Consider the following 21,447-nt stretch of genomic DNA (forward strand, 5'->3'; position numbering starts at 1 on the left):
TCAGCGATAACCAGGTGACTCAAATCAATGCACTCTTGTCAAAGCCCAAAGATTATTTTTTTTAAGGTGTTTATAGACTATCTCTGCTCTCATTGTGCCCTCTTACAATTACAGATGGGGACGATGAAAACACATGTTCCCATGCAATTGCGTGCTGCTACCTTATAAAAAGCCAAAGCCTAATGAACTTCAATACAGAGTAAATTAACTACGTCCTTGTGAAAGAGCAATCTGAGGAGTTTTGCCCTACTACTGACAATGAAAGCAGACCTGTCAATGAGAATAAGCCTTCATAAAAAGCCATGTTTAAGATGAGATTTGAAGGAGTTTGACTCAGCATTTCCAACCTGTTGAGAATGATTTCTGGACCTGGGCTGGACAAGAGTTAAGCGCGCGTCTTCCATAAATCTTTACCTTGTGTTTTGGAGAGACCAGTACACTGTCCTCCAGTAATCAGAAACATCAGCTGCCCTCACACAAAGAGCAGAGCTCTGATAAATGCACTGATCCCAATTTGTGCATCGCTTTCCAAGTCATCAAAGCAATTTTAAAATCAATATGTTATGTTTAAGAGGGAGGCCACGCATTCCTCTCTGGGCAGGAATAACCCATGGAGTCTGCACAGGGAGAGTTAACATCCTAGACACAGCATTTTGTACAAACCAGAGAATATAAAGAATATTCCGGGAAAGCCATAAAGGGAGATGACGCAGTAACGGTTTCTGGGATGTTAAAAATACAGTTATGCTTATGAGCTGCTGTGTGAGCCTGACTGCAGTGGCTGACTTGGGGTGATACTGTGTGGATGACAGAGAGAGTTTCACAAATGTCAGGAGTGCAGGGCTGAGTCCCAAGCAGCTCCTGCAATTTTAACGTGTAATGAGGCCAGAAGACAGCTTGGTGCAGTGATAATAATTTAACGCAGCTAATATATGTAAAGATGCGTCTGAGACAGTGTTGGTAGGTCTGCCAACAGCACTTTGTTAGACACCACAGTGATCAATCCGGGGTGGGGCTGTAGGCTTGAGTACAGGTCTGTGGGATCGAGCCACTAGTTTTTAATGGGTTTGAGCCGTTCTTAAATAAACCTTCATTAGTTAGGGTGGCACCGCTAAGTCTGCTTCCTACTGAGCAGCAGGAAGACAGAAAGAGCATCTACGACAGTAATAGTTTAACACAAATTGATTTAAAGACTGGAATAATAGGAAGCTTAGAGAGCTGGGATGAGGGATGGAGGAGTTGGGCAGGAAGAGGTGGAAACAGAGAGGAACAAAGCCCAGCCGGCTGCGGACAAAGGAGGAACGCGTCTCCTCTGTTTTCGGCTGTCAGCGGAAGCACACCACACTGCAAGCAGGAGATGTGAATGCCTGCGGCGCACCTACGAACCCTTTCTCGACTTTGTGACCTTTTATAGTGCCAGGCAAGCGGCCCCTGGGCAAAGCGGGTATGCTGCCTTTCACGCCCTTCCAACTTCCCCCTCCACAGCTGGGACCCACCGCAGGGTGGATCTGCTAAGGGGCTTGATCATGGTCTCCCATTTCCAGAGGTTTTTTTAGTCTGTCCAAAATACTTACGCCTGCAACATCTCAGACCTGTCCATGTCTCTTTTTGCCTGCTGGATATAAAGAAGTTTGGCTTTTATGATGTGTCTGTATATAGGGTTTTAGTAGCTTGGATTGCTTTTATACGTTTATAATGAAAGTAACAGCCCCTTAAAAAAATTGATTATTGATCATGGGAAGACAGTAGATGTTTTTAATCTTCAGAAGCAGAACTACAAATAAATCAAGTTATATAAAGCATTTTATTTAAAGGCATTTTATTTTATTAAAAACACTACATCCAGTGTTTGCAGAAATGCAATACATTTTGTTTCTTTATATGAGGGTTCAGAGGAAACCATGGTGGGAGTTAGCCCTTCTCACTCAGTAACTGCACTGATGTCAAACAGTCAAAATTAGACTCTTCCCAAATTGCATAAACCACTGAAAGATTCAGAAGTAAGGATTTGGAGGGCTGTAAAATTCCCATTTTGGTTGATAAACTATCTGCAGGAGTTGTGATCGTTTTGCACAGACACACACAATGCATTCTTTGTTTACGGAAAATTTAGGACTACCATCATATCTGCCTATATATACACCCATACATATGTATGATGTGTAGCTGAGCATGTATATAAGCGTATGTGTATATATGTGTTTCTAAAACTATACATATTGCGCTGTGTCATGAAGAGCCAAGGATTGCTTTTGGCCATGCAATCTGTGCCATTTCTGAGTATGCCGAGTCCTGCTGGTGCCTGTAGCAGCCTCTCTGGCTGTCTTGCTCAGCGTGCGGCTCTGGTTGACCCTAGTGATGATGAGCTGCAGCAGAAACTCCCTCCCTGTCCTTGTCGTGACCAGGTGCCTGAATTTGGGGGCTGGTTTGCATGTTCCAGAATAGCAGCTCTGCCAGATGTGACCACAGGAATGTGAGGCCAGTGGGCTGAGCCTCGTGAGGCAGAAAAGAGCTGCCTTTAGCCTGGAGTTTGCACCTTCCACCATTTCCAGGGGCTAAGCAGGAAACTGGTTCCTCCCTGGGAGAAATCAACAAAGAGGCATTATCCATTCAAGGAGGCTGGTGGGACTGTGGGAATGCCAGTGGTCGTCTTTGTCATTAACCAGCTCTCTTCAAGCTGGCTGAGGAGCTGAATGGTTCTGTCTATTAAATCCCATCCCTTCAAAAGGCAGGAACAAAATCACCATTATAATGTTTTGGCAAAGCAAAACATTTTTATTTGCTGGCAAGGGTTTAACTCGTGTGCAGCCATGCCCCCTCCTTAGGATGTCAAAGAAAAAGGCTTCGCTAGTCAAACGCTGCCTGCCTTACCAGCCCGTGTTACCCCGATGATAAAGTGCTCCAGCGACAGAAGTCACCTTCTGTGTTCAGCTGAGCTCAACTGGAATCATGCTCTGTAGCTGTGCTGTTAAGTGACTCTGAAGATGTTATGGGTGCAGAGCTGTGCCACTGTATTTCAAGTGATAATAAAAACTCACTGGATAAATTGAAGGAGCATGGCTTTTCGTTGCAGCAAGTTGGGACCGTATAAGCAACTCTATCATTGTGCTAAGGCAGCAGATGCAGTCAGTGTTTGGAGGAAATGGTTCATGACCTGATGATGCTTCCCAAGAGATGCAGCCAGGAAACAAAGACGCTGGGGGCCCCTCGGGCGGGAGTGACACCGGCGGGGCAGGCGAGGGAAGCAGGAGGATCAGACAATGGGAGAGAGCGAGGAGAAAGGTGCAATGCAAGGAGAAAAACCCTTTGCTATGCTTCAGGCTCACTCTTGCATTCAGAGCTGTGGGACAAAATGCGATAGCTGGGGCAAGACGCCCTTGCCGAAGACCAGCAGAGCACACCAGGAGGGTGCTGCAGCCACTGTCTCTGCAGGGAAAGCGAGGAGCAAAGCCACAATCGGCACGGACTGCGGGGGTCAGGTCCAAGATCTGCATCGCCTTGAGAGTTCGGTCCAGCGGGTCCCCAGAGCGGGGAAGGCTCTCACCCCACACAGGGAGCCACAGCCTGCTGGGACAGGGTGCTGTCGGACGCTGGGCAGGGTGCTCACCACACAAGCACATTAAAGCTGATCCTTGGCCAAGCGAACACTGACAGGGTGTTACTGGAGTATTTCAGTCCCTGAGCAACCAACCGTGAGAATATGTGAGCTCTGGTGCTCCGAGTGTGAAGCACGACCTGGCTGGGTGTCCAGGGCAGAAGAGCAGGATGCTCCCCCGGGGGCTACACCCTGCGGAAGGGCAGCCACGAGACTAAGGGGAGAAGCTGAGCTGGCCTTGCGCAAATTCTCCGGTGGTTCAGGCTGGCCAAGCTAAGCGGGTCCCTTCCCTCGGCTGATGTCGTGACTTTGAGGGAAACACCTGGGACCGGTGGGTCAGAGGCAGAGCTGGCTCCTGGCTTGCCCCTGCACAGGGCACTTGCCGCTGCGGGAGGACCGCACTGAGGGTGTGCAGACCTGGAGCCCATCCCTGGCAGGGCTCGGCCATCGCCCCAGCACTCTCCCACCTGGGTGACTCACTGAGGAGCCCTCCCCGGGCACCGTCCCGTAGCTGTCACAGCTGACCTGTGCAGGTGGACATGGCCACACTGGTGTGCAGGCACAAGCAAACCCTGCACGTGTGGTGCTGCTGTCATCACCCCCGTGTACAGCGGTGGCTTTTGCCCCTTCAGGAGGGGTCCCAGCACACAGTGGTGGGCATCAGCGTGGCCCTGCACTCCTCCGCTCAGGGCACCGGCTGCCCTCCCTCCTCCCCCAGACTGTGCCCACCGGTGCAGGGCAGCGTGTAAAATGCAGGGCAGCGAGGGGTCCCTGCCCTGAGCCCCCCACCTCAGGAGCTCTGCAGTGGCACTTGTACTCCAGCTGAGGGTTTGGCCCCCTTGTCTTTACATCAGGTGAATCCAGCTCAGCTGCGCTGGTGCAAAGGAGCGAATACGTTTTAAGAAAATAACTGCAAAATAAAGGTGTAACATATAAAGACCAAAATGCTGCTAACGCGCCTCGTTGACAATGGCGCTATTTGCAGCTATCACTTGGAGATTTTTTAAAAAAATATATACGTGAAATGAAGCTGTTTTTATTGGAAGGGGTCGAAGTTTCTGCACTAAGACTCCACCTTCTGCGTGGTTCTCCCCTGCTGCGTGTCTTGTTTCCCCATTGCCTGCCCACCCGCTCCGCCTGAGGGGCTGCGCTGGGGAGCAAAGCTGTGGCCGCTTTGAAGCCCGCTGGGGCCATGGCTGCTCCCTGGAAGGCGGAGAGAGAAATCAGAGGCGGCAGCCCCAAAGGGAGGGGAAGAGCGTGGACTGGGGGAAGGGAGCAGGTGATAAAACAGCTCCTCGAAGCAGGGGCTGGGGCCGGTGTGCTGCTGCGACGCGCTGCGGTGCTTGACAGCCCTCGTCCCGTGCCAAGGGCAGGGCACCTTCCCTTTGACTCGAGCGGGTGTTGCAGTGTGCGTGCATGCGTGCTGAGCCCAGAAACCAGACACTGCCGCGCTGGGTCTTTTCACAGGCGGTCGTGGTATTCTCTGCTGCCCTGTGATTTGCAATATCTCTTTTATATTTACATAAACTCATGCTCCTGCTGTCTTCAGGGAATTTCACCCGCGTAAGCATGGAGCTAGTTTACCTTCCTTCAAATCCATGAGCACAAACACCTTTGACCATAGTTTTTCTGCTACTGGGATCTCTGGATTACTCGCTTTGGTCCTTTTTTAAGAAGTTAATAAACCTGTCACTGCAAGTCCACTGACTCTCAGTAGAACATTTCTTTCATTCCTGAGGTCCCTTTCATAACCAGTTTGCGTATTAGCACTGTTTGTTAGCATCCGGCCAGCTTTTCTCTTTAGTATTATTGTGCAATGCACTTTCTTTTGTAGTACTGGAAGCTCGTAAGACAACTATCAGTTTGCCTCCTGATGGGGGAGAAGGTATCTGTAATCTGTGTTCTGTGTCTTGAGTCTCTTAAAAGGACTAGAAATCCCAAACGCAGTAACTTGTGGGTTTTTTGTCTTAGAGAGTTAGGATGTCTTTGCATTACTGAGCAGGCAAACATTGAGCAGTGCTTGATCAATAAGAGGCATTGCCAGAGGTCTGGTATAGTCTACCACAGCTGATGGTAAGTGTTGCTATAGGCTATGGAACTAGGAATATAAAATGTCGAATGACAGTAATAATTCATGCATCCTGGGACATATAAAACCAACAGCATGTCAATAGCTGTGGCATGCTCTGCAGAAAATATGCAGGATTTAGATGCTGCAGGATCCTGTGTTTTATTTTAAACCACACTTTCCTTGGTGAAACATAGGCTTTCCCCATTTGTTAAGAGTATTTATTTTTGGTTTCATGTTGTTACTTTTCTATCAAGATTCTAAGAGCTGCACAGCTCAAAAGGGGCCCCGAGATTCAAAAAGCGAAATATATGTATTTATTGAAGAAAAACACATAAAAGATTCATAAAACTGAGGGTGCAATACTATTTGAGATTCATGGACCATTTCAGCATTCATAAAAGCATATATGGTTCTCATGTTGGCTTCAGCAGCAATCGGACTTTGCTAGATGGTTTACTCAGGAGGTATCTGGCATTGCCTTAAAATGAAGCTTATTACAATCACTTTGCATTTTACTTGGAAAGCAGACTATCTTGTGAAATAAGTAAGAACTTCTCCAGTATTCATCCTCTTAAAAAATACTTCAGGATAGTTAATATTGCTTGTCTCTTATGAAAAGATACTGAGGAGGGTGAATTATTGCATCCGGGAGGGTACAGCAGGCATAAGAAGAAAGACTGTGTCTATCTGATACGTGTTCTCCCCTGTGCCACTATTGCACTGCTGCTTGGGAGCCTAAAAGTGACGAGTGCTGTTTTACTGGCTAAGGCTCCCGCAAAAATTCTTCAGATGAAACTTTAATGAGAAAAGGAAAAAAAAAAAGATGTTCAAGCAGCCCCATTCCTATGCTTTCAGCTGCGTGCTCCTGTGCACCTCAGCCATGTGTTGCCAGGCCTCAATTTCTCTAAATCTGCCTGGAACTAGAAAGGCAAGACAGAGAAGTTGCATGTCACTCATGATTATATGAATATAGGCCTTAACGTACAGGTAATACTTCTAAAAGAATGTAAAATATTAACAAAAAAAAAAAAAAAAAAGGAAAAGCATCACAAAGAAACCCACCACGCATTATTTAAATCTTCCCCTGTGAGAGGCTGAGGACTCAAACGCATACGAATTGTCTGCTCTTCCATGTGACAGCAATCCCTCCGCTTCAGAGTTGCACGGTCCCGGCTCCCAGTTGTCTACTCGGGAATTTTTTTTAAGGTGCATATTCAAATAAAACGTCTTAAATATAATTTCTGTTTTTTGAAGACCATAAAGTGATTTTGGTGCAGTGGACTGCACCTGCATAAACAGGCACTAATAGAATTTCAGCACATCTTGCTGAAGCTAGAGTGAGACAGAGATGATGATAAAAATAAAAAAAAGTATGCCTGCTAACTGTCTGAGACCTATGAAAAGGGATGTTTTTGTTCTGAGGAGAACACCTTGGCTCATTCTGCTCCTTCAGCTTGGTCTGGGGAAGTTGTATTTTACAGTCCTCCCGTGATACTTGGCAAATTTAAAGCTGTCACTGTTGATCCTGCTTCTCTTTGTATTAAAAGAATGTCTATGGTGTTTATATTATGGGGAAAAACCTGCTATTTCTACTTACTGTATTTTCATTGTCTCTTTTCTTATAACTGTACTGTTTGCCAGCAGCCAAGGGGCCACTTTGATGCTTGCTTTGATGCCATGGTTTATTGTGTCGCACAGTTGAGCCTACGGTTTTCCTTTCTAATCAGAGCTGGCATACTGGGTGAAAAAAAAAAATAAAGCATTTCTATAATTATGGTTATCTTATGGAGTCTGCATTTGTTATAGCTGCTGGGGTGCTGGAAACCAGTGCTTGTAAATACCTATATATATTCTGATTTGTTTTCAATCTCAGAGATGTTTTTGCCTGCTTCTGTTCCTCACCCCTGGCCACTCATGCGAGCAGGCTTGCGTACCTGCATGCCGAGTGGCTATTTCCTCGGGAAGATACCAGCCTGCGCGCGTTACCTGGATTACGTGCATGGTACAACCTATACCTCGTTCACTCTTCTCACTCTAAGGGATTAGCATCCAATCAAGAAAAACAAATGAATCTTGTTTTATCAATTCACCCAGGGAAGTAAGTAGCCAAACTAACCAGAACATTGATGCCGGCAGCAGGGACGGAAGGCAGCCCGGCCGGGTTCGAGCGTGCTGCGCGATGCCCGTTCCGCCTTGCTGCTCTCAGAGGTATACGGTTTCACCACGTGTCCTAGTATGTGTAGCAAGACTCTGCTGTGCCCACAGAAAGATTCACTTGCTGGCTCCCTTCTTTGCCCCATGCTCCATGTGGTAATGCCAGGCGGGACTTGAATAATACCCACTCGGATGTAGCTATTCCTTTCCTCCCTATGTCTCACGGCCATTTGCAGACTGATGAGGAACCGTTCGGTTTCCATTTTACAGCTGCAAAAGGAGAGACTTTGAGAGGCTGAGTGATTTGTCCAGGATGATGCAGCAAATCAATGGAAGAAAAAGGGATCAGGCTACTCCATGCAGTTTAGGAGTGCCTTTAACTGCCCCGTGGGTTTTCTAGGGAAAGGCGTGCAGGTCCCCAAAGAGGCAGCTTCCATCGCAGGAGTGTTCCTCCATTATTTCTGTCAGATTATTGCTGTGAACAGTGGAGAAATGCAAAATGTATTATTCATCTCTCCTACTCATAAAATCAATACCTATCAAAATACAAATACAATTTAAATCAAAGGGCACTTGTTGAGTGCAGATCCTACTAATTAGGTATGATTTCCCAACAATTTCTTAAATTATTTAACCAAGGGATGGGTAGCAGGCACTTTAAGTGCCCCAGAGTGAATATTATAAACCTCTTGTCATGATACAGCAAATGTGAAATGTAGTGCAATGCAGAGTGATTTGTAACCTTGATGAACTAATGTAATATCAATAGACATCAATCTGTGCAAAAAAATCTGTCTCGTCGTAACATCTAACAAGATATGTTGAAAGCCAATAACCTTGTGAAATGGACACGTATCAGTGAAGGGTACAGATTGTGCTGCTAGGAATCAATTAAAAATGTAATACCCACCTGCAATGGAACTTACTAAACCACCATCACCAAAAAAGAGGTTTACATCATGCATGGACGTTGGTCATGAGAGCAACTCCCTCCAGGCTGGCTGTTGTCTCTGTAAGCAATTCCACTGTAATATCTGGCCTTTTTTTCTTATGCTGGTATTGCTCAGTCTAGCCCCGTAGTCAACATCTAAACAATATTTATGCCATATGTAGTTAATTACACTTTTAAAACCTGTAAAGAAAAGAGCCAATGGTTTTGAAGATTTTTGTGTACAAATTAGGAAGCGGCTCTCCTGTAAAATGAAAGGTTTACAATTGTCAGTCAATAACGTAGATCAATGCTCTTCAATTTTTAATCATAAGGGTTTTTCTTATGCAGCTTCTTTGGATCTTAATTTTCAAATGTATGCTCCCATCCTTACAGCACATCTTAAGATTCCATCACACCAGCCATGCATCAACTGAAAATCCTTGGTCCCATCATATAAACATGATACCTACTCACCAAGTCGTTTCATATCGGTGATTCCAAAGAACAGTCTGAAATACTAGGTATGTTTTATCCTCAATTTTAAAAACAGATGGTTTAAAAAGTGAACATTTTATCATTTTATTTTTCCTTCATCATCTGACAACAATTTAATTTAATCATCTGACTACTACTTGCGTGTAGTTCTGAGGCCTAAACTAGTTGAGCATGGAGCTGCTCTGACTTCAAAGACAGCACGAGAGGCTGAAGTAAAACCATCAGAGTAATTCAGAGCTTAAACTTCTTACTCAGTGCCTTCCTCTCTAGCCTTAATGGTGACCAGGCTCCCAAGAAAGCCGTCAGAAGCCTGAGCAAAAAGCTGTAGCGGTCCAAAGTGCCTGCGCGTTTCAGCCGCTGCAGGCAGCCTGTGATCTTACTACACCGTTGGCAGTACTTAGGTGCAATTGTGCAACCGGGGATGCAAGGCAGAGCATTAATTCAGAATTTCATGGCATTTTAAAGTACAAGTCAGAGTTTTAATGGTACTTAAACCTTCCTTATTAGTTGCACAATAAGTGTCTTTCAGCTAGTGTTCTGCAAAATCCTTCCTGGTGGTCTGTAAAAGACACGGTTTGAAAGTCAGAGAGCTGGAGGTTGAATGCTGGGTATGTGGAAATGGATCACTGTGCCTGAACTGATGGGAGGAATAAGGGAGTCGGAAGAAGCACTGCATTAAGATATCATGGGCTAACAAGGGTAGTAGCACAAAGTATAAAAAAGCATGGCATGAATACATCGGTCATATAGGATAAATTCACCTTCAATTATTTGTTCTCCTGCTTGTATTTTTGTCATTTTTAATTAATGGAGGTTTGTCTGGCAGGTATGAAACCAAAGTTCAGTCCCAGAGTGGTTAAGTCCCAGCGACATCAAGTGCAAACAGACAATCCTACATTTAATGTTTTGCATTTTCTCATTCCATTTAAATGAGAACAAGCTATCTGGAAGGAGCATCAAACATTGCAGCTACGGTTTAGTGGTATTTTCATTTTCTTCTTCTGCCTAATTCCTTTCATACATGTTTAAAAAGTGTGTGATTGTGTATTAGTGACGGCAAAGGTTACCTAAATTAACACCGTGGACTAATTTTGTTTTAAATGGAGGGTAAGAGCACATCTGTTTCAAACAGCTTTGTAATATGCCTTTTGTGAGTTCAAATCACATACGGTAATGACCACTTAAGTGAGCTCCTAATGCACAACTACTTATTTGCAATAGTACTAACCAATGCATCTATAAAATGGCACTAGCATTTTGGTGCATTGAAATAGGTTCCTCCTCTCCTCTCCCCTTGAAAATTCACCCCTATGTTAGTGTTTAGTGGATACCAAAGAAAAGCGTGTGTTCTTCCCCATGGTGGATGTGTTATTCACTGTATAACGGTACTGGCTAGATGTTTTATGTTTTGCTTGCGTCTCCCTTTGAGAGAGGCATGACATTTTTTGTAGTTGTAACTAACACCATTTTTCAGCCATGAATTTTTATAATTATATAACATTATAAATATAATTGAGGTAATAAAAGCAAAGCAAACAGTCTAGATTACATCTCTGGATTGTATTCAGAGGTTAAAAGTGTGTGGGTTTGCTGTACATCACACTGGTTTAGGAAGGATATAGTTTGGAAATGATCACACACGGAAGACGCCAGCTGAGGGGCGTATACCTTATGTATGAGCCTACATCAAATGGCTCACTTAAAGAGGGAAATATGGCTTTTTCCACAGATGTCCTTTCTACAGATAAAGGCGTGTACAGCCTGCGGATATCTACAGTGGACAAACTGAAAGTAAACAATTAGAAATGTGTTCAATTGACAAATTTCTAATGTGAATGATTTTCCCTTAAACTGTGGAAGAATCAAAGAAAAGCGTTGCAGAATAGGTCCTCCATCGTGGAGACAGGGAGGCAGAGGACTGCAATGGTGTTGCCTGGCCTCTGTTGTGGAGCAATCTGTAATGCATCTGTCCTGTGAAGCAGGAAAGTACTATTATATTTATTTTTCAAAGAGAGAGCTAAGACATGGACAGAAGCCACGGGACCTGTCTGCACACATAAGGGAACTCTGTAAAAGCTGAGGGTTGAAGAAAGCTGTGTGGAGGCCTTGGCTAACACCGTAAACCATTAGACCATCCTCGCAAAATTTGTGTTGCCAAGTGTGTTGCCACTGAAATCTGAAAGCAAACATTAGCAGCCAAGAACATCATGCTAATTAATTGCCTCAGGAGGACACAATTTCCAAGATCTAATGAAAGATGGAATCCAGCTCCCATATGTCCCATTTGATAGCCCAAGAAAACATGCCCACATTTTTCACAGAAACAGTGACAAATGTCCAACTACTTGTCTCTCAGCTGAATAAAACTAATTACCAGGCCCAGAGATGGAAATGGCTGCTCATCAGCACCCAGCCTGAAAAGCCAGCCCAGGGTCTGTCGCTGAGGAACCATTTTGATTCACCGCGTTGAAGGCAGCTTCAGAAGGTGACAACTGAGCACCGCAGCACCTCTCTGTGCTGCTGTGTCAGCCGACAGAACAGCAGTACCCCATACGTTGTATGCCGCTACCCTGCCACTTTGTGGTTCATTTAAAAAAAAAAAAAAACAAACAACAGAAACAAAAAAAGTTAGCATGTCATGTTCTTGAGAAAGTGCTGGGAAGAAGAGAGGGGCATCAATATAAATGCAGTCAACAGCATGTGCCAGCGCTGCCTTGCTGTGCTATAGGCTTGTTCTTGCTTGAACTTGAAATTCGTGTAGATGGGATGTTCATGCTAGAAAGACACTGGTGCGTAGCCCCAGGGAAACAGCGAGGGCTGGAGAGCCTCGACGCTTGCCTGGGGAGAGTGGCCTGTCTGTGGGAGTATGGCCCTATTTTGCATGGGGATGTCCTATCTCTGTGTGGCTCTAAGGCATATGGAATTGTTCAGCTGGCTTAAAGACATACTGTTTCTTTTTAAATATTTATTATTCGAAGGATGTGTCTGTTGCCAAGCTGGTTCTCCCTTGCATACACGAGGAAACCTTGTACTGCGTAAAGACCGGCATGCTGCTGTGCAGGTGCTGTGGCTGTACCCATGACCTGCCACGTTCAGGGAGAGGCAGCTGTTGTCTCCATCCGCGGGAAGATGCTCCTGCTTTGCTGGTGCAAGGTGTTTGACGCAATTCCCAGGTTGGTTTGAATAAAGTTGACTAATCGGGCTGTTGCTGTGCGGACTGGCTTGTTGTACCAGACCCGGCCCTGCGGTGTGAACGTCTTTCACATGTCACAGCAATGGCCCCAGCCCACCTTGCTTGCTCAGAGGACGGTAGGGAACATCTCAGTGGCCACCGAGCAGACCGGGAGGCTCATTGCAAACAGGGAAGCAACAGGGCTGTGGAGCAGGACTGTGGCAGACCTCAGTATATAATCTAGGTCTTCTGGGCATCCCCTTATCCATCCAAACATCGTTAGTATTTGCTAAATGGTCAATTTTTGGAAAGACCCAAAATTTTCATCTTCCTCTTTCATCTTTTATGTATGACACGTGTGAAACTGCTAATCTAAAAAGAATATCTCGACACCTTTTTTAGTGAAAATGGGCACAAGGAAAGCAGGTACAAATTGCACAGCAAATTTTTACCCTAAATATTGAAGAAAACATATTTTATTCTGTCTACCCTGAGATTAAAGAGCAAAAAAAAATAGGAAGGTCAAGGTAAGTAATTGTAACACACCAGCTATTGTGTATTTCCTCGAGATCTCTCAGGTTTGTACAGAATAATGACATTTCTGAACTTCAATAACTTCCACGCAGAAAGGCACATCATTTTGACAGGCCTCAGTAAATCATTTAAAATCATAAGGGCTGCCATTATGCAGCCTGTGGGATAAAGTTAGACACAGGGTATTTTTCTGCAATTGGGATTCAATTTCACTCTAGATTTTAGGTGACATAAAGTTTAAAAGGAGCTCCTGGTACTGCTCTCCCTGAGATGAGATCAACACTTATGAGTACATGCTTTGATGACACAGCTCAGAAAATTGAAGCTATTATTATTATGGAAGGACCAAGGTCATAAGTACCATGTTATATAAGAACAACTGTCAGTCAGACAAGCCAAGAAAGGTCATAATCCATTATATTAATGCCATAAATGTTATCATAAACTGACATCAGGATGGTAAACTGGGATTCTTGCACTCTTTTTTTTTTAAAGTGCCACTGTTCTTAAACTTCACTGTGTCCCGGAAAGACAAGTTTAGTATTAATTTTTCTCTCAAAATAAAGGACTTCAAAGATTTTCAGCATACCAGAAGTAGTTTTTCGAACATCCACATTTTTTTTTGTTTGTTATAAAGTAACTGGCTGAAGTGTCACAGCAGAATCCAAGATACCATGAACAGACGAGGGAGGAGAAACCAGCAACACAATAATTCCTGACTATTTAGATGCTGTCCCCCATTGCTTTATTTGAACTGTAGCTGTCACGCCTGCATCACTCGGGCATCTCCAGGCCTCTTGCCCACATGCTGGGGGCTGCTCCAGCTGAGGATGAGGGCAGCAGGATGGCAGAGGTGGGAGCGCCTGCCCTGGCTGCTGACCACGCCAAGCCAGGACTGCGTCCTCTTGCAGATCACTCCCTTGACATTCATTTTTTGTTTTCTATATCAAATATGAACCAAGGCGGCACTCAGGAATTTATGACAGTGGAATGAGAGAGTGTAAATCACATTTTATGTCTGTTGTGTTCCTGAGCATGTTCACACCCAGAGAGAGCAGGCAGCTCAAGGGATGTCACCAGTGCATGGCTCCTCTGAATTCACCCCGGGCTCCCAGAGCAGTATCACCAGGGACGGAGAAAGCAGAGTGCTCTCTAATGAGACTTTCTTCTTGCCAGCACCAAGGGTGCTGCATCCATTGCTGACCAGTTAAGAGGCAGGAGTAAATTGTTGTCACCTCATGTAAACCTGTTCCCAACACAGGCTCCCAAGCGAGGGTAAGGGAGGTGACCTCTGAGCCCATCCAAAACCAAGGCCTTGTGTCCACACTCACTAACTGCAAATTCTACAAAGGAATGGTATCACCCTGAAATGTGGGTCCATCGGAGGTGAAACAACTACTCAGTTAGCACTGGACAACTTGGTGTGCAGTGTTTGGGGGAATGGTATGGTAAACTCCAGAAATGCAAGAGGAATTTAAGGTGAGTTTTCATGTCCCATGCAGAGTCCAAAGAGAAAAGCAGGGTAAGTACTTCTGGAAAGCGCCACGCTATATTTACCGACCACATCAGATCAGAGCTGTGGTTTTATGTCAGACTTAAAATTCAGCATTTCCAGCAGACTCATGCTGATGTACGGGTGTGATAACATTGACGCAGGCAGGAGACAGCCACCAGTGAGTCACCGCACCACTTCCTCCAGAAGCCGTCTGCCTACGGTAGGCATCCCATCGCACTGCTGATCTAGTCTGTCTTGTAAAAGTCACCCATCTAGTCTAGCTCGTACAATCTACAAATAAGCCGTGTTTGTACCATGCAGGTAAATGTTCAAAGTAAAACCAATATGGGCTAACTTGAATTGTAGAAGATAACTGCAAATCATTACTTCAAGTGAGAGCATAATGCCTGGAACCACAGGCAGGAAAATACATTTACAGACTATCAAATTATCTTGGGATAATAGTGTAATGCTTTTCACTGCTGTACTGTATGTTCTGATAGCTGAGCAAATAATACTACAGCTGGAAAAGGCTCAGAATTTCAAAGAGAAGACATTTCATAAGCAGAGTGCTTCCACAGGAGAAACTGGCTTTTCTGTATTATTCTGGGGGAATATTAAAAAAACCCAAAAAACAAAAAAGTAGTTATTTTTTATGACTCAGAACTACGTAGAGTAACATTCTATGATAAACAAAACCTTTAGACGATTTGTCTATTTTATAACATAACCTGCAAAGAGCTTCCTTGTTCATATGAGGTTCCTTCTTTCTGAGATTGCAACAATATTCTTTTGATCAAATGTGTTTTCAGAACTGGCACAAACAAATCAGGTAACTAAGCAACTATAGCAGTTTGCATGCTCAAGTGCTGTTTGAATATAAAATTTTTCAAGCACATTTTTAGAGAAAACAGAGTGCCCTTTGAAATTTTGGAACTAAAGCTATATACCATAGTGCTGTTTATGATGTCTGTACAAGTGTATGACACCCAAAGTGCTTTTAGGATGTTCCAAGGTATATCAAAGAGCATTAACTTCACCACAGCTGGGAATGTCCCCACATTCACTTATGAATACATATTTCTTATACCCTGTATGTTAACTACAGTTAACATAGCCTTGGTCATTGAGAATAATCCAGAGAGTAAGCCTATTAGGTGAGATTTAGCATCTACATTTTTCTGCTCACATCTGCTTGCCTGACATATGTAATCTGCCTGGATGTCACAGTTTACATCCTATTTTCATTGGAGGATAATGAAACTTGATCAGTGTCTTCACCTCCTTCTCCGTCTCTCTAAGAAATATTTCTGCTTGTCAGCTCCTCCTCACCAGCACTCTTTGGTGTGATCCTGAGCCAGGTCCTTTAATAAAGGGGAGTACATGCAAGGCTTGCAGGCAACCATACAATTTATGATTATTTGTGCAAAATGGGTGCAGAAAGTGTTACTTCAAAGACAGTAGGAAAATAGAAGTGATGTAGTAATTTCCTAACCTGAATTTTGTGTACTTCTTTCTCTCACAAAGCTCTGGTATTTCACTATTGTAGCAGCAATCAGTCAGTAGTAGCTTTCTGAAGACTTATGTTTCCTTTTAATTCTTACAAAACCGAACTGTAGGCACTTCAGTAATTTTAGAACAGCTTAGTCCGAGAGGTAAATTAAAATTAGGGAAAATTAGACCATTTCTAATGAGATGGTTATTACACTGAATAATGATGATTATTGGTTCTGCTTAATAAAACTGTCAGCCAATGCAAAATATATATTAAGTGAAATTACATTACATTATATTTCTATCAACTCAGAAATTCAGTGCATTGCTTTCCCACAAACCATGGGCATAACGAAATGTTAGACAGTGCTTCCTTTTCCAAATAGGATGAAACGTGGAGCTTTCAAAAACAGCCCTTTAAAACCCTGATTTAAAGCCCATTAAATCTAATGTGGTGAAGATTCATGCTGACTTCTGTGCCATGTAGATCAGGACTTCACTAAAACGAGCAGTGTTCTCTCCTATTGTCTGTGCTAAATATCTAGATAATACTACTCTGGTGAATATTTTACAGTATTATTAGCCTGCTAAAGAAAAAAACTTGTAGGCACACATTCCCAGCCCCCTTGCCTCACCGAGCTCAATGCTTGCCAGTTCACCTGCTCTTCTGTTCTGATTTGCCTGGCAAATTAGGAGATGGACTTCATAGGATGAACTACACTTTTTATTTCCAAGGTGAAAACAACGAGGAAAATTATCTACTAGCTCAAAATGAGATCCTGCTGTACAAAACTCGAGGCTGGAGTCCCAAATGCTTAGAGGTGAGGCAACTCTGCAGAAGCCTGTTGGCTGTCCAGAGACATGACTGGCCGGGAAACCTGAATGCTCAGCATTTTTTTGTTTAAAAGCAGGACATAATATGAAACCTTGCCTTCAGCAAGGACTGCTGTGCTGAGGAATGAGAGCCATCCCTCTGGGAGGGTGACTCCCTGCCTCTGCACCCGGAGCCTGTATGGCAGTACACTGCCAAAGGGGGAGGAAGAAAGGAGGGGGGAAGCCAAGAGCGCATTCCTGCTACCACACCTTCTCTGCATAGGGTTTCATCTAAAAGGGTATGTTTTTGTGGAATACTTTGATATAAACTAAGCCACATTTGTCTTACAGAAAAGGTGTTTACTGCAGCTACAGTAGCAGTATATTTTATAGATTCCGAGAGAGATTAAACAAGCAGTAACAACTGCATGACTAGATATGCACCTATGCCAATTGACCTGGTGAATTGGGGCATGGAGGTGAGCGAGTCTTTTTGTGGTGCACGTTGAAACCTGGAGAAGCACGGATTTTCCTATATGATTTTATTTCTTTGAGACTGCTATTGCTCTTACAAACTGCAATGTATGATCTTAAATGAGGATGATAACATTATTAATAAGTCACAGCACATGTGGTCATAAGGTTTTTATCATGCTTTGAAACATTTACTAATCAAGAAGATTTCTCCTTTTATGAAGCCCATTTTGTAGAGTTCCATAAACAAGGTTCAACAGTCACAATTTCATTAGCATTATATTGTTGCCATGGTAATGTGGTACCAATTCAATTGATGGGCTTTTCATCCTGGGCTTATTATAGAATTGCTCTTCCTGTCAAAGATACATCTATATGGAAACAGCAAACAGACCTTATCATCTGAGTATTAGCACAAAATTTCATCGTATGCTAATTTGGATAGGAACGTGTCATGTTATTGGCATCAGACCCAGAAATCATCAGAGACACGATAGAAGTTACTAAACATCATACATGGCAAAGTCGCACTCCAAAATTAGGAAAATTACTTGCATTGTTTGCTGCAGCATCTGAATTTGTTATCGCAAAAGCACTTGGCTCTGCTGTGATCATTCTCTGTCGTGCTGTTGGGAGGGCACAGTGCTGCAGGTGGTACTATCAAAGGGAAAAAAAAGCAGTAACAAATGCTAAAGAATAAAATGTGAGCTGAAGGGATGTTGGTCCTTCTCCTGTTTGCACGTTCTGCGGCATGATTTGGGGAAATCACTGCCAAATGCAATGCCTTGGTTTCCCGGTCTGTAAAATGGGGATAATGACCCCTCTCCCCCTGTGCAGAGCACCTGGTGTATACCCAATAACAAGTGATAGCTGGTACTGCTAAACATTGTTATTAAGTAAAGTAGCAATGTTTTTAACAGCTCCAGGAAAATACACTGCACAGATCTACAATTTGAGAAATGTCACTGGGAGAATCTGGACTCACCCAGGGAAACACAGAAGAGTTGGCAGACCGAGCAGGCAACAGAACATATGCACTTATGGAGGAAAGATACTCACATCGTTAAAAAATCATGACAGTTTGTAGTTTTTTAAAAATAAAGAATATTGTAGGCTACAGGAGAAGTATTTGCAGCAATCTGAGCAAGGAGAGCAACAATACAATATAAGGCAACAGCAGGGTGGCTTGTTTATTGTATGTTGAAACATTTTCTTGTATATCTTCACTGGTTTTTTGATGATTGTTTCTATTTAGATAGGAAATATCTTTTCCATCCTGACACATAATGTTCAGTCTATCATTTCTTAGCTTAATCATGTTGCGCCCTTTGCAGCAGCAAGGGTAAATTACAGACAGGATAGTATTCAGTATAATCAAAGATGTGTTCCATTTTACATGATAAGTTTTGTCTGATTTACAAAGGCAGTATCTTCTCCAGCTGAGCAAGGAAAGAGAGACCTTCACTTGCAGATAAAAAACACCTCAGAGGAGAGGCTTCTCCTCCATTAGGATCCCATTGTTCATACAAAAAAATAACCATTGTTACTACTATTATCTGTTTATTTACTTTTACCATGATATAGCCACAGGACCTAGCTGAGACCGGGACCTACTTGTGCTAAGCACAGCAAAACCACACAGAGAGCCACGGTCTCTTCTTCAGACAATTTATAAGCTTAAGAGCCATGAGAAAGACCAGAGAGGAAAGAAAAATGGAGAGAGAGGGAGAGACAGCTTAAGTGACTGACTGAAGGTCCGAGAAGAAGTCAGTGGCAGAAGCAGAACAGGTCTCCAGCCCCGGTTCCCTCCATCGGGACGCCTGCCCCGCTGGGGGAAGGAGATATTTGGAGATATCCTCCCCAAAATTCTGAGGATTCAGACTCTAACTCGTACACGGAGCCACGCTTTACCCCCTAATTTCAATGGCTGCATCTATGTTGCTGAGCAGGGGCAGCCTGAGGCAAAGCTTGAAGTCAGCTGTGCAGCCCACCCGTATTACCTATTAAAACACCTTCAGGCTGGCTCCAGGGCAACCCTGTTAATCCTCCCAGGGACAAAGGCTCAGGAATACCCTATGTTTTCAAGCATGTTCAAGGGCACCAGGGTCAGGGTACCTGCCAGAGGAATATTAATGGGTTTCAACACCACAAGCGAGGCAATAGGGATCAGGCTTTCTTCCTCTGCGGTAGGGACTTCCAAATCCAAGCCTGAACAGATGGAGGGAGCGGGGGGAGAGAGAGGAGATTTTGGTCACAAGAGCAAAGAGTCAGTTTGCACCAGAATTTGAAGGCTTTGATCAGGAAGAAATATGTTTTTGATGAAGAAAGCATTGGCTTGGAGTTTTTCTTGCTTTCTCCCTCTCTTTCTCTCTCTCTCTCTCTTAAAAATGCATATAATGTAAACCCGTTAAACTCTGGGGGAGGAAGCATTCATCTTCTGATCAGTAAATACTTCCTTGTGCTGTGTGGTGCCTGCTGACTTTACTGCTGTTGCAACCTTTTAAAATGCTTCCAGGAAATCTCATTAGATTTTAACTTTAATTTTTTTTATTAAGGAATCTGAAGAGAGTTTATAATAATCCCAATTTAACTTTTTAATAAAAACTGCAAATAATATGCTAGCATGGATTTGATCTCATATACATATCTGATAAAAATTCTGATTTGTAGTAAAATTCGTTTGCCAGGGGTCTGTTGTCATCATATTAAAGAATATAAAAGCTGGCAGCTTTAAAAGGGCAATATTACAGTAAGCCTATATTTTTTTTATAATGGTTTTGTGTCGTGCGTTCAGTATTGGTGAAGATTAAGATTTAGCATGCAGAAGTAATATCCATTATGATGGGATTGTCCACAGCAAATTGAGTGGGACATTTGCTTAATTAAAAGTATTTATCTTAGATGATTTAAGAAGTATGTCCTACTACTGAACTGCCGATGTAAATTAGTTTCCTATAATCAGTTCACCTACTGATGACTCTCCTTATACTAAACAGAAGAAGAAAAAGGTAAGAGAAGTGTGAGAGGAAAGTAATAGATCCCACTGTCCGAGAATTTAAAGGAACTTTAGAAATAACTATTAATTAACACTATGCCACGAGCAGGAAATACACATGGTCACGGTCACACCCATAATGCAGACAGATAAACAGAGCCCTGAAAGGGTGCACTTCTAGCAGAAAGTTAGGAAATAAAAACACGAACAAAAGCCCGGGTTCCCACTCCCACCTGCTGGACCTGTGCTACGTAACCTTTCCCCTAACGCGGCCTCAGGGGCGCTGACATTTGGGGAGCTGCCCTCAAGGGTCGGGGTGGGACGGGGCTCTGCTGCGGTGGGGAGACAGAGCCCGGGGCAGGAGGAAGCCCCGTGGCGCGGTGTGGGGCGTCTCGCGGGGCCTCGGCAGTGGCTTTCCCCAGCTGTGGGCAGGGTGCCGGGGGAACAGGGCTGCTGCGGCTGGGGAGTTTGGGCAGGGAGTGGAGAGCAGATCCAAGGCAAAGGCCAGAGCTACAGCGAGGGCAGGAACTGGTCTGGCCTGCTCCCAGGGTGGGTTTAGGCGCCTGTTTATAAAAACATACGTGTAAGGGAGAGCCCTGACTGGTGGAGTGTTTCAACCTATCTCAATGTTACAGCCGTACAGCCCAAGTCTCCTGGACTAGCCCATCTTCCTTCCTCGCCATGCCAAATGACCCATGGAAAGCTCTAGATCTTCAGTCTGTGGGGACAATCTAACATCGGCAACTTCTGGGGGTGCTGCTACAAGGTAGGGCCACATCTAACGCCTTCAAACCATCACATCAGCTCAGGTGTGCTGCTCGCGTGAAAAGCTCGTGACTTCCACCGCAGAGACTGCTTGTCTGCTTCTTGGAAAACCCTCCTGCCTGCGAGGCAGCCCCCGAGACAACTGGACCTTCCACCCGCCAGACACACAAATCACCCGCTAACTAGTTTTGGCTGAGGTTGTTGGACGAAATCTTCATAGATAGAGCCAAGAGGACAGGCAAGAAATATTTCTCTTCTTCATGCCACAACTTGTTTTCTCATTATTTCTTCTTGTCTCCTTTTTACACCCCAGGCATTTTTTCTTTCTACATAAGCTAATAGGAAGAAATACTGTGCCCTACTCTAGTCATTTAATTTAAGAAGTAATTTGTTTTAATTCTTATTATGAGCATTCCAATAGCAAGTGACATTTACTGATATATGTTACACTTCCGAAAC

General features: G+C 44.0%; 1 long non-coding RNA gene across 5 annotated transcripts in view; it reads left to right on the forward strand.

Annotated features, from left to right (window-relative positions):
* Positions 1-21,447, forward strand: part of LOC142412679 (uncharacterized) — a 45,166-nt gene that overhangs the window by 20,012 nt on the left and 3,707 nt on the right. For 3 of the 5 annotated variants that reach the window (XR_012776579.1, XR_012776582.1, XR_012776578.1), the window contains one exon: positions 20,859-21,226. This is a non-coding gene — a long non-coding RNA (uncharacterized LOC142412679). Of the gene's footprint in view, positions 1-9,144; positions 9,273-20,858; positions 21,227-21,447 lie in introns of all 5 variants that reach the window. The other 2 variants (XR_012776580.1, XR_012776581.1) reach the window with 2 other exon arrangements.

The sequence above is a fragment of the Mycteria americana genome, chromosome 7 (assembly GCF_035582795.1).
Source record: "Mycteria americana isolate JAX WOST 10 ecotype Jacksonville Zoo and Gardens chromosome 7, USCA_MyAme_1.0, whole genome shotgun sequence".
NCBI classification, from domain to species: domain Eukaryota; kingdom Metazoa; phylum Chordata; class Aves; order Ciconiiformes; family Ciconiidae; genus Mycteria; species Mycteria americana.